General features: G+C 39.0%; 1 long non-coding RNA gene across 1 annotated transcript; it reads right to left on the bottom strand.

Annotated features, from left to right (window-relative positions):
• Positions 1 to 7778: 7778 nt before the first annotated feature.
• Positions 7779 to 11925, bottom strand: LOC139447287 (uncharacterized). Its single transcript, XR_011652020.1, has 5 exons — positions 11821 to 11925; positions 10292 to 10358; positions 9411 to 9713; positions 9095 to 9115; positions 7779 to 8054 (listed from the first exon to the last, which is right to left on the bottom strand). It is a non-coding gene; the product is annotated as an uncharacterized lncRNA (long non-coding RNA).
• Positions 11926 to 13294: the final 1369 nt, after the last annotated feature.

Below are 13294 nucleotides of genomic sequence, written 5' to 3' on the forward strand. Positions count from 1 at the left end.
TACTACTACTACTACTACTACTACTACTACTACTACTACTACTACAGCTAAAACAGCATACTACTATTACTACAAACAACAACCACGGCATGCACTACAAAAGAAAGTAGTAATCAACAACCATGGCACCCACAACAACTACTAATACCACTACAGCATAAAACTGCTACTAGTTAATATCTGGAACAACGACTACACCTGCCTCAACTACTGTAGCTACCTTGCCACTGCTGCATATAAAGAGTCAACTTGTCACCTCAGAATGGTTTATGCAATATCGTACACAGTCAGCATTCGTTATAATCAGAAGGTTTCTTGTCATATTCAATTATATACCAACAGAAATCAACGTGCGAAATCAAATACAAGTAGTCAGGGTTTTACTTTTATCCGCTATTACGTACCTTTTGAATGGTATTAGTATGTGAACACGCTACATTTCAAAGAGGGAACATTCAAAAGACCTGTTTTATGAGATCCTTTGTCAACACAAATAATGCTGGTGTCATCGCATAGACTGAACAACATATCCGCTCGGAATATCTTCTGCCTTTCGAAAGGCAGCGATTAAAGTATTGAAATACGATTTCTATATGACAATGATGTCTTTTCAAATACATTTGAAATGCTTCGTTATATTCCCGTCAATTTTATTTCATGCCCAAACAAACTCTCAACACGACTTCAACTTTCATGTAGTCAACTTTCCTTTTCTACTGAGCAATTTCCCAGGAACTTCAGCCTTCTTGGTCTCTTTGCACGACGATTTCAAAGAGTGTTATTCGACTCAAAAGTCCCTTTCTTCTCACGTGTATCGTCATGCACAGGACATATTGCGAAATACATACTACCCTTTGACACCGAAGGCCGAAAAGTAATGAAAACGCAAACAATAATTATTCATGCCTCAATGAACCGAAAAGAATACACCTTCAATCCTTAAGTAAATTCACTCAAGGAGTCTCTACCATGGGGGACTAGCTATTTATATACATCTTGCCAGTTTGAGCGTGTGTTCATATATGGATATTGTAATAAGAAATAAAGAAATTAAGCCGTGATGTTCATAAACGTATACATTCATGTAGGCTATGTAATAATGCGTCTACGTTTTGTGAAGCCCGAATTATTTACTCTTTGCTTTGGATACGACCACATTTTAATCCAATTAAACAAGACACCTAAATGACTGATTTTGCTAAAATAAATCGCAGGATGTCCAAGCTGGGGATCAATGAAAAATTATTTCATAACTGTCCTGCGAATGAACCGAATTACAAGAGCTATTGTGTTAATTAATCACCATATCCTCTGTGTGACAACTGACAAACCCGGAGTGTGTAACGTATAGTTGGGAACCGTCTTTAACGTTATTATGATAATACTTATGTAAATACAGGCCAAGTAAAACGCAAAGTTATGTCCTTTCAGTCTATTTTATGATAAGGGTGACCCATAGGCCTTACTACCATACACCTCAGAGTACCATGACTGCCCTGGGCTTTACTAGGGTTTTGCCTATCTGAGTTGAGTAACATTTTATACAACTTTAAGCCACGGGCTTTAAAACGAAATAGAAAATATGATAGGAAGAATGAATATCCCGTGAAACAATACTCACAAATAGAATGAGAGAGCAACACTTGAACATGAAACATAAATTTCTTTTTCAACTAAAAAATGTGAATGAAGAACGCGCTTAAAATTGGATTGATGTTGTATTGATACATGGTTAACCAATATCACAGTTATGTGTGTTTGCCATTTGCGTTTACAATGTCACATTGAATAGCCGGTCAAATGTGCCTTGTAAATGTTGTTATACAGCAGTGTATTTTGTTATGAGGCAATGATTGTAACTGTATTACATTGCATCTGTTGCGATTCGGTAGAAGCTCAGTGCATTGTATTTGGAAAATGATTAACTGTTTTTGGGGCTCTGTAAGAGGACAGAGTCGTGACGAGGTCATCTCTCACATTTCACAACATCAAAACCAGTTTTCGTGTTTAGATCACTTTTCAACCTGTATTCCTAGCCTTGGCCCATCTCGGAAGCTTGACCTGTATCGCTGCTAGGTGAATATATTATCATCACTGAATTTTGCTATCACCACTGTATTTTTTGTCTGATACTGACCACTGCCATCATAATATATATTGCTATTGTTATTGTACTACCACTCTATTGTGTAGTGCCATTGTAATTGTGGTGCAGTATTTTGTATTGATATAAACACAGTGATTTTTGTAATACATATTTTGATTGTATACCATTTGTTGGTTGTTTGTTTGTTTGACATTAAATTCTTTTAGCTACTGATTACTGGGTTAGAGAAATAAATATAACATCATACATTCTGTCTTTGTGTTACATGGTACGTCCTATCAATATGACATTAGAGGCCTTAAAACGCTTTATCATACCTCCATGTCAGAATAATGAGATATGATTGGTTCACGTGATCTTGATAATATACTATGTATCCCGCCTTGGAGGGAAACACATTTCTCAGCGTACGAATAACTCATTTATACCCCATCCCGGAGAAAACATGTATTTCTCAGCAGGACAATAATTCCCTTATATCCCGCTTCGAGGCAAAAAGCTGTATGTTTTTGCCGAGTCAGTGTTAGTCACATGATAGTGCACTAGTTAACCACAGTTGAGACAGACAGCGGTTTTCTATCAAGTTTGAAGAAATTGATTTTTTCAATGTCACATTAAAACGTGTTAGTTAGATGAATTCGTTGTAGCAGCATCACGAGGGGAATATGTGATTTTATGCTTGCCTTGTCATAAAACCCAACACGGGACACCTAAAACCCCATGTACCCATCGTGATCCTACTACAATAATATTCTGCTGTTTATAGATATTCGTAAAGCGTTTGTTTTGTTTCCCTTCATGTCAAGCAATATTTCAGCAGCTCCGCCTGCGGTGTTTACATTTAACAACTTTTGAGATACAACCAAGCATGTTCTTTCTACTAAGATTTCAAAGAGCGGCATACGACTCTTGCTCAGAAGTTGTTTGATCAAGGTTACAACATTCCAGGCCTCAGTAAAGCTTTCAAAACGTTTCATGGAAGACATGTGGAGGACATTTCCCAAATTTAACGTGTCAGTGACAAAAGTGATGTCCGATGCAATGTCCCCGTGTTGTTGTTTTTTCAGATGAACAATTGACTTGCCTTTTGATGAGTTTGTGACGGGTGCCACCGGTGGGGCAGGATATGCTCACCTTTTCGCGAACACCTTGTATCATTACTATGTCATAGTGATTCATACACACATGCTCATGATATAGACGGAATCGAACACTCGACTCTGCAGAGATATCCAGAGATATCTATTGGATATCGAAAGGGTTTTGTATCTTTATTTGTTTGTTGTTGAACGCTGCACTCATCAATATTCTGGCTGAATGACAGTGGTCCATAAATAATTGTGTCCAGACCGGATAACCCAGTGATTGACATTATGAGCATGGATCTACACAACTGGGATACTATGACATGCATCAACGAAGTCACCGAGCCTGACCACCCGATCCCTTTAGTCGCATCTTATGACTAACATAGTATAGTCACCTCTTAAGACAAGCGAGGGTTCTAAAAACCAATTCTAATCGTAACTTCACGGGTCCGTAAAGCGTTTCAGTTGGTTAATAGACAATCATTGTGGCCGGAGTTATATTTATTGGGTTTTAGTTCCAAGTTTCTCACTATATTTCTTAACATGTACAGATATCTCAAGATATGTGTCAAAGCAGTTGATGGTAACTGCTAAAAAATTCCGTTCGTTCATTTGAGATCAGATATTTGAATATTGTTTTGGATATATATGGATGTGACAACATGATGTACAAAACTGTTTCCTAGATAATTTAGACAGATAATACATGATATGTATTCACAAATGTAGAAGATCCAAGTATTATCTTAAACTAATACACGTTTATATTTAAGAATCAAGGACTCTTTTGAGTTCAAGATATATTTGAAAGGGAACCATATTATTAAGTTTACAGTGGCATTAACACGATTGCTCTGACGCTAATGATAGAAAATGGCAGATGGATCAGACCAGTACTGAAAAGTTGAATTGAAGGGTTTGTGTTAACGAATTACAGGACGAATATCATGTCTTTATCGGTCTTCAATATTATATATTCAGGCGACGATATCGAGGATTTCAATATACATTAAGTTCTCAAAATATACATGTATCAGTCAGTTACATCGTGTGCACTTTTGTTGACAGTTGTATCATATATTGTGGCCTTTGACGACGAATTCTGAATAAACGAGCTTTTTCTAAATTCACTGCTGTCGCCTGGTGACAGTGGTAAGGCCAAATGGAGTCGTCCATGCATATACCGGAGAAATCGTACACTATCTAAGATGAAACTATCTTGTGTTGATGGTATGTTCAACACAAGCCCATGACCACTCATTACTCTTATTGCATTTTGATGTCTCATTATTTATTTAGTGGATTGCTGAAATTACACTGAAATCGTGCTCAAAGTGTAGCACACGTGCTGCAAACCCGTATGTCCAACATGTGGTCAAACTGTATGCACCCCGCTAAGCACCTGTGTCATGTGCGTGTTACGTGCTTTCTTAACAGGTGCAAGGGATATGGACGAGGCAGTATTGAATGTATTATTTTTCAAAATAATCCCAGAACATCTGGTGTGTATTTTCCCGTGTTGTTCAGTCCAGTAATTTATTGACATATCTTCACTTTAACAATTAGAAGATACTTTGCATATACATGTAGTTGTTGCTATTCTTACATATTACGTGACTATAAATCTTAACTCACTCTCTCTTACATATTTGTTTCACTTTATAGGCTGTGACACAAGAAGTTCACATAGTGTATGGCCCTGTCCTTTGGCTATGGTGACAGCTTTTGATCCACCATTGTTCATGGCATTAATGTCAACAACTTTGTGTGACAGGATGTACTGCACTATTCTTTCACTTCCTCCTAAACACCCCAAGTGGAGGATGTTGTTACCACTGGCATCAATGTTTGACAGATCAGCCCCTGCACTCACAAGTACGTTGAACACTTCATTATGTCCATTCTCTACTGCCATCATTACCGGTGTCCTCCTGAATTGTCCTTTGCTGTCGATGTTAACAGTGTTCCGAGAGAGGATAAACTTCACCATAACCACACGCCCCAAGAGGCATGCTAGATGAAGAATATTGTTCCCATTACCATCTGAGTGTGACAGATCAGCTTCTTTGTACAGAAGAAAATCAAACACATGCTTGTGTCCAACCTCAACTGTGATCATCACTGGTGTCATGCCATGTTTCCCTTTACAATTGATGTCGATAATATTCTTGTCCAGGATACACTGCACTACCTCCAGATGTCCCCCAATGCTTGCATAATGAAGTATGTTGTTACCATCATCATCTACTAGTGATGCATCACATCCCCTTCTCCAAAGCGCCTTCAAAACATGTGTATGTCCCGACCGCGCTGCAGCCATTATTGGCGTCCTCCCACAATGACCTCTACTGTTTATACCAACAGTTCCTTTGGACAAAATTGACTTTACCAAATTCAGGTCTCCACCAAAACAGGCTCCGTGGAGGATGCTGTTACCAGGGACGTCAACCATCAGATTTATGTCTTCTCTTTCAGCGTTATTACTGTTGGGGTTGTCTGTAGCAATTAGATATGTTATCCTTTCAGTTCCCGAATAGTTGCACAGCACACAGAAGTAATTAATCACAAGAGATCAGAAGCAGAAACATATTGCGAATATGATGCATATACTGAGTCACACAGGTGAACATTTCATTCTACCTTTCACAAGGCGGGTTATGGTTACAAGATATGATATAGGTATTATGCTCGCCAAAGCCTCGCATTATACAATTTTTATATTTAAATTAGGAAACGCACTCGGCTAATGATTCAGATACCTTAATTCTTAAGTATCCGGTTCTTATTGGTTGCAGGAACACTAAGTAAAGTCATACAATTTTCTCAATAATATGTTTCCTCATGTTCCAGTCTATATCCTAAATAACTGATGACTTCTATGTTCGATGTATAGCCCAAGCTCCATTGAAGAAGAAGATTCGGAAAGAACTAATAGTGAAACGAAATCTACATAATTTATAGCTCAGCTTCTGAAAAACTGAACCTGATTTATTTCCACTCTGCCTCTTCTCGTGGATATCTAATACATCATGTTTCAGCCTTTAGTATAATACTTACCCTTCAATCTCCATCTGAAAAGACGAAACTTGAAGTTCAATCAATGATTTCCAGTTCTTATCTTTTCTTTGGGTTAATAGCACCTTGATGGAAGAAAGGAGTGTGAGGGTGGTTATTAACTTAACATCGAAAGAGTTGGGTTTAACGCCACTTTTAACATTATTCTTGTTATATCACGGCGTGTCAACTTAATGTGGGAGGAAAGCTCGAAGTGATGCAGGTCTCAGACGTTTACCGCTTCGGTGAAACCCACGAGCACGGGTATGGTGCTGACAAACCTAGAAACATAATCGGGGCGAACCGGTATTCGAACCCACAATCATAGGTTTCTGGCGTGTCCAGGGGACGCAACTCTGCACAGCGAATCGCGGCGCCTTAGACGACTGGGCCACCCGTGTGCCCCCTGTTCAAATTGGATAACTTTATTCAGCACTCATAAATACATGTATATGAAATACAATTGAGTTAGATAAGCCTTTATAATCTTAAACCAAATAAACATTTATAAGTAATATTGGTTACTTATGCTTAAAATACTCTCAGATAGTATTTGTGTATGATTGAAGCTACAGATATAAGCCTGTGAGTTCCAAGTGTTATACGGGTAGAGGAAATCACAAATCAGTGGCTGCCGAATGTTATATCGTCCTGGTATATGACATATTGTATCATGAATAACCCACATTTGACTGTCTTTGTATAAGAACATGGAATCCTTTGAATTTCCTTCACGTTAAATGACAAACTTCTGCTCTCGACGTTTCCCCTGAACTCAACAGCGGTAACTTCTTGTCACCAATCAAATGATTCACCATTCAAAATAACCTTATCATATTTCACTCACGAGTGGCAGGTCACAACAAAGCTGGTAGAACTTACTTCATACAGATAATCACTGTAGAGACAGACACCACAAGAACAAGTCCCGCGACGACAGCAACTGGAATGATCACTTGTATATCACCATTCTTTAAGTTTGATCTGTTTGTCGGCGCTACTCTTGTGGTTACGGTTGTGTGACTATCATTGGTTGTACCTGCATTAATGAGAAAACATGTACATGACAAAAACATAAAGGTTGTGATAAAGAAAGAGACAATGGCAGTTATCCAGTCACTGGTATTACGATTAATCGATAAAGCCCCTTTTAAGTTGTCAAATTTAGCATATGCACATTTGGAACTGCACTGTCTTAGTTACGTAAAGGGGAGCGGTGCCAATTTAACTTCTCAGGAGGGTACATCAAGAGAGGTCATCTAGACTCCTACTTTAAATGTGTTACTAACAGTGTATATATGATACCCAGAACAGAGTACATTCCTTTTTAATCAATTGTGGTTTCCTGTTGGGCCTTGAATTGGATATCTTAAAATATAAAACAGCAACATTTCAATACAATCGAACAAGATGAAAGTGAAACTTTCATAGATGCCTGTGACATTGTTCGCATTATATGGTAAAATTTAAATGGTCGCTTAATAAGGATGTGAAATGTATTCTTTGTTATGCTAACATAATACCTTGGATACTCTCACAAAAGTCCCCGATGTGAGTCTCTATACAGCCCGAGCTGCAATGCCCGTTGTGCTGATTACAGATGTGTTTTTTGCAAGTCTTGCTACACAGGTGATTACACTGATCTCCAAAGAATCCATCATTGCATCCTTCAAAGCATTCTCCACTATCCTTTTTGCAGTGCAATGAGGTATTTGAAAGAACACGACAGTTTTCAGGACAATCCAGTTTGCAATCATCGCCATATTTTCCTGGCCCACATTCCTCTTCACCATGTACATTCACGCCTGAAATGTGTGATGTCTATTTTCATTTCTGGTTCTGTTATTCTGCAAATCAACCTACGATTACAAAAATATATGAAGCTAAGTGAATTACGGGCTTGGCGTTTTATTATAATTTGTTCCATAAAATATCGAGTGCCCTTTAGGTTTTGCAAGCAAGGATTATTATGAACATTAAACCTCCGCTATCAGCTTCGTCAAAGTGGTACATCACTGCCCATATTTGGTCAAGGTTTCTCTCTACAGCAATACTGTGTTTATTTTAGGATATTATTTGAGGTTTTCATATTGTTCGAGACATAAAATTGTAAGCAAATATGGTATTCTACTGACCACCATGCATGTCATTTGAAAAGGAATACATTCTAAAGGTTTAGAACCTTTTACAAGGCCTAACTGGCATTCGTATTAAAGCGTCTTCAAAACGTGAAATGTATTCTACCATCCTAATTTTAGAGGCATGTGCGTTTGTTTTAAGCCATGCTGTAATATTTAGTATTGCACATACTAAATTGAATTAGTAATCCATTGTTTCTTGACCACAAAGGGATCGCCTGGTGGTCTACAGGTAGGGCGTCTGCCCAGAGAACGGAAGGTCCGGGGTTCGATCCCTGGCCGCGTCATACAAAAAGACATTAACAGATGGTACTTGTTGTTACCCTGCCTGGCGCTCGGTATTAAGGGGCTCACACAATTACTGGTCGGGTCGTTGTCAGTATACTGTGTCTGAGTGGGGTATCCATGTTAAAACAGCGTCATAGTAGCTCAGTGGGCTAGCACTATAAAACTGACGTTAATATGGATTAGTAAAAGTATTCACACGCGCACAGGGATCAACACCACCCAACCGTAATAACCCCCCCACCCCCACCCCCCGCCTTCCCGTCCCCCCAACAGACAGACAGACAGACATACACACGCACACACATGCACACACACGCACAAACACGCACTCTCTCTCACTCTCTCTCACACACACACACGCACACACACACACACACACACACACATGTGCGCTCTATGTTGTAACTAATTACCATTACCTGTTAGACTAGTAGTTGTATCTGTCAAAATACGAAACAACATTTCAAGACAATGATGATACTGAAATGAAATATGTACCTTGAGACCCTTCGCATTGTATGTTAAGCCTTAGTTGATCATTTAAACTAACATTTAGGCTCTGGAATGGCATGATTGTACTTAATAGCATAATGGAGAGGAACCAAGAGACTCTCTTCCTTGAAACTAGAAATAATGTAGACTTGCCTACTATTACAGAGTTGCATAGGCTGTATTGAATGTATTAGTTTCAGGGTATGTATGACAGACTATTGATCATGTGATGATGTTCCAAACCTTTATTCTTTGATGTGTCACCTTGGGTAATCTCACAAAAGTCTCCGATGTTATTTCCACTACACCCCAGAGTGCAGTGCCCGTTGTGCTGATTACAGATGTGCCCTTTGCAAGTCTTGCTACAGGGGTGATTACACTGATCTCCATAGAAACCACCATTGCATCCTTCAAGGCAATTTCCGTTATCTTGATTACAGTGAAAGACCTTATTTGAATCAACAAAACATTTTTCAGGACAATCTAAATTGCACCCATCGCCATATTTTCCTGAAGCACATCCCTCTTCACCATGTACAGTCACGCCTGAAATATATTGATAAGTAACGTGTATTTGAAATGTTCTGCCAGAGGCCTATATAAGCGACAGAACCCTTTCCATATTCATAAGAAATCTCTGCCAAAAGCAGAGACTATATCATGAGCATGTGTTTATGAATCACAATCAAGCAAAGATGATACCAGGTGCTCGCGAAAAGGCGAGCGCATCCTGTCCTACCGGTGGCACCCGTCACAAACACATGCAAAGGTAAAATCCACATGAAAACAACGGGAACATATGGAACAAGTAATCTAACCACAACCCTGTGAATAGCTATCAATGAGTTGACGATTTGATACGTTGCACACACGCTAACTGCTCTCTATCAAATTTATTTACCAACACATTTCATTTGTGTATTTCTTTGTTATGGTTTTGGTTTGGTTTATCGTTTTCATTTCGATTGTGGTTACACTAACAGCTATGGGTTGTCGCATATGTTGAAACATAAATATGTATTCCAGTGAGAGCATAACTGTCACAGAGGTACTTACTGTATACAAACACAACTGTCACAAAGCAACTTATTGTATGCAAATACACGTGTCATAAGGGTACTTACTGTACACAAACACAACTGTACCAATCATCCACATGTCTCAGTAGTGATATATGCTATTGCTGTTAACCTGCAAATAAATGAATCATTTTCATTCCTGGATGTGAGTTTTTCAACTTCGTCTCCTTCCGCGTTTATTTTACAGACTAAAATTAAAACAGATGCAGCGAAAAGGTTAGAGTGATCAAGCTGGTAAGGCTCATCATCAGCTCAGGTCCCTGTCCCCCTCTACACGCAGTCCGGACAGCAAATGGGACTTCACTTTCCGGAGAATGTGAGTACTTCCCAACATTGCACCCTTCTCCATTACCCACATTTTCGGAAGGGATTTGTTCCTGGCAGCAAACCCGGGTACTTTACCAATGTCAGTCAACAGATGAGGTACCAAAACTAAGGCACCGAGAACAATGGGGGGAGAGGCGCTGGAGATCTGTGCTGAGGAGGTCAAAGATTATAACCTATCTCTTTGTTCAGCAAAAAAAGGGTGGAGTGGAAAACAGTAGAAAACAAAGGACTAACAGAATCCCTCTAAAATATTTCACTTCTTAGGCCCGAAGTGCATCCAAGTTGAATCATTTTGTGGGGTACAGAATCATAAGCTTTCTGTAGCGTATCTAATGCATTGAGAGGTTACGCCGGTGGGTTTTTGCCTCTTAAAGGATAATTGTTTTATCTTTAAAAGATGTATTACCAGTTAACGATAGAAAATATTTACTTTCATGAATATTTGTATCATTGTAATGTACCCCTTTTCAAATTGTGAACGGCATCACCTCTTGTGTTCGACATGCGAGTTAAATTAAGCAAATTTCATATGGTGTTCAAAATCAGGAACAAGTTATCTGTGCGCATATAAATATACAAATTACAGCATACAAATAATTTGTGCGTCTGCCTTATCTTATCAGCTTTGCAGACCAATATATCAACATCGAATAAATTTCAAATGGTTATTTCTATGCACAATCAAATACATACATTCATATGTATTTGAATAAATCTTAGCACCACATAACATAACATTAATGATCATGAACGTCGCATTAATACTCATTCAAAACATATGAAAAGACTTGATAAGTAAGCTTGAGTCACATATGAACAGCATTGATCAAGACACAATAGATTGATATTGCTGGGTTATACGTTCTGAACAGATAATGCCCTGTTGTATGACATGAAAACTGAATACACCTCACATTTATACCTTTCTACTCCAACAATTCTCTCACCCTATGGTTACGAAACACATGATTACAGAAAACTAAAATCTAAATATGTTAAAAACAGTGTCCACACACATGCATCACAGTGTAGTAAAAGAAAGAGTAGGCATTCTGACAGCAATATCCTCGCAATGTCAAACAAAGTGGGTGACACCAGCATTATATGCAGGGCGTAGTTGAAGTGAACGTTTGAAGCCCTAGGCTATCCTACAACCACCCCAGATGATGATCAGCTTAGTTGACATTAGGCAAATTATTTTCTCTTTTAAAAATGTCTTTCAAATGAAACCGTGTATGTTCGCTTACCAACGTTTCCCTCGAAAATTTCAAAATCCTCACAGAACTTATGTTGTGTATTCAGGAACTTTCCCGGTTGACTGCATTCATACCCGCCACTTGATTCGTGCGTCTCCTTTCAGTCTGCCTTCTTACTGTTAGCTTTGTGTTCACGACAAGGGTGTGCTATGACCAGGGAGTTCACCGCCCTGCGATTGATAATATATCTTGGCAATTACATAGTCGTATACATACCTGCTTGTTTCAACAATATTCTCATATGTGGTTGGCATCATCAAATAAATATTATTACAGGGAAATTAATTAATTATTTCCAAAGTTACCATTTTCATCCGACAGTGGCATTATTATTTTTCCGTAAAGAAAATATATACATACATGTACCATTCACACAACATGTACATGTAGGTACGGTGGGATAGCGCGTTAGTTCGTTGTGCCAAAGATCTAATTGTGAAAAGTATGCGTGAAGTCACTCTTGGTGTCACATGCAAGACTATTGCCAAAGGTGTTATTATTTCTAGATCATAGATTCACGTATTATGTCATATCTAATTGAGGTACATAGTATAGTCACCACTGTTTGATCATGAATCATATGTTTGTTTTATGATGTTTATAAGTGTGTGAACCTAAACCTTGATCCTGTTTAGCCTAATATCCCGAAAATGTTCGACATAATGTTCCCTCCATTTATCTTTCTGAACTTATGAAATGATATTTCGTCCCAATGGATAGGACTTCTTTGTAAACTATATTGGATAAGATAAGTAAAGACCACAAACGTAAATACAATAGCTCTGCTAGCAAGGGTTTAGACAGAGGTCAGTGTTATGTAAATTCAATCTCCTACAAGGGTGAGGCTGAGATCAGTGTTATGTAGACTCAATCTCCCACAAGGGTTAGACAGAGGTCAGTGTTATGTTGACTCAATCTCCCACAAGGGTTAGACAGATGTCAGTGTTATGTAGACACAATCTCCCACAAGAGGGAGACAGAGGTCAGTGTTCTGTAGACTCAGTCCCTCACAAGGGTTAGACAGAGGTCAGTGTTACGTAGACTCAGTCTCCCACAAGGGTGAGACAGAGGTCAGTGTTATGTAGACACAATCTCCCACAAGGGTGATGCAGAGGTCAGTGTTATGTAGACTCAATCTCCCACAAGGGGGAGACAGAGGTCAGTGTTCTGTAGACTCAGTCCCTCACAAGGGTTAGACAGAGGTCAGTGTTATGTAGACTCAGTCCCCCACAAGGGTGAGACAGAGGTCAGTGTTATGTAGACACAATCTCCCACAAGGGTTAGACAGAGGTCAGTGTTATGTAGACTCAATCTCCCACAAGGGGGAGACAGAGGTCAGTGTTCTGTAGACTCAATCTCCCACAAGGGGGAGACAGAGGTCAGTGTTATGTAGACTCAATCTCCCACAAGGGTAAGACAGAGATCTGTGTTATGTAGACTCAGTCTCCCACAAAGGTGAGGCTGA

The sequence above is a fragment of the Haliotis cracherodii genome, unplaced genomic scaffold (assembly GCF_022045235.1).
Source record: "Haliotis cracherodii isolate W230 unplaced genomic scaffold, xgHalCrac1.p SCAF_7, whole genome shotgun sequence".
NCBI classification, from domain to species: Eukaryota; Metazoa; Mollusca; class Gastropoda; order Lepetellida; family Haliotidae; genus Haliotis; species Haliotis cracherodii.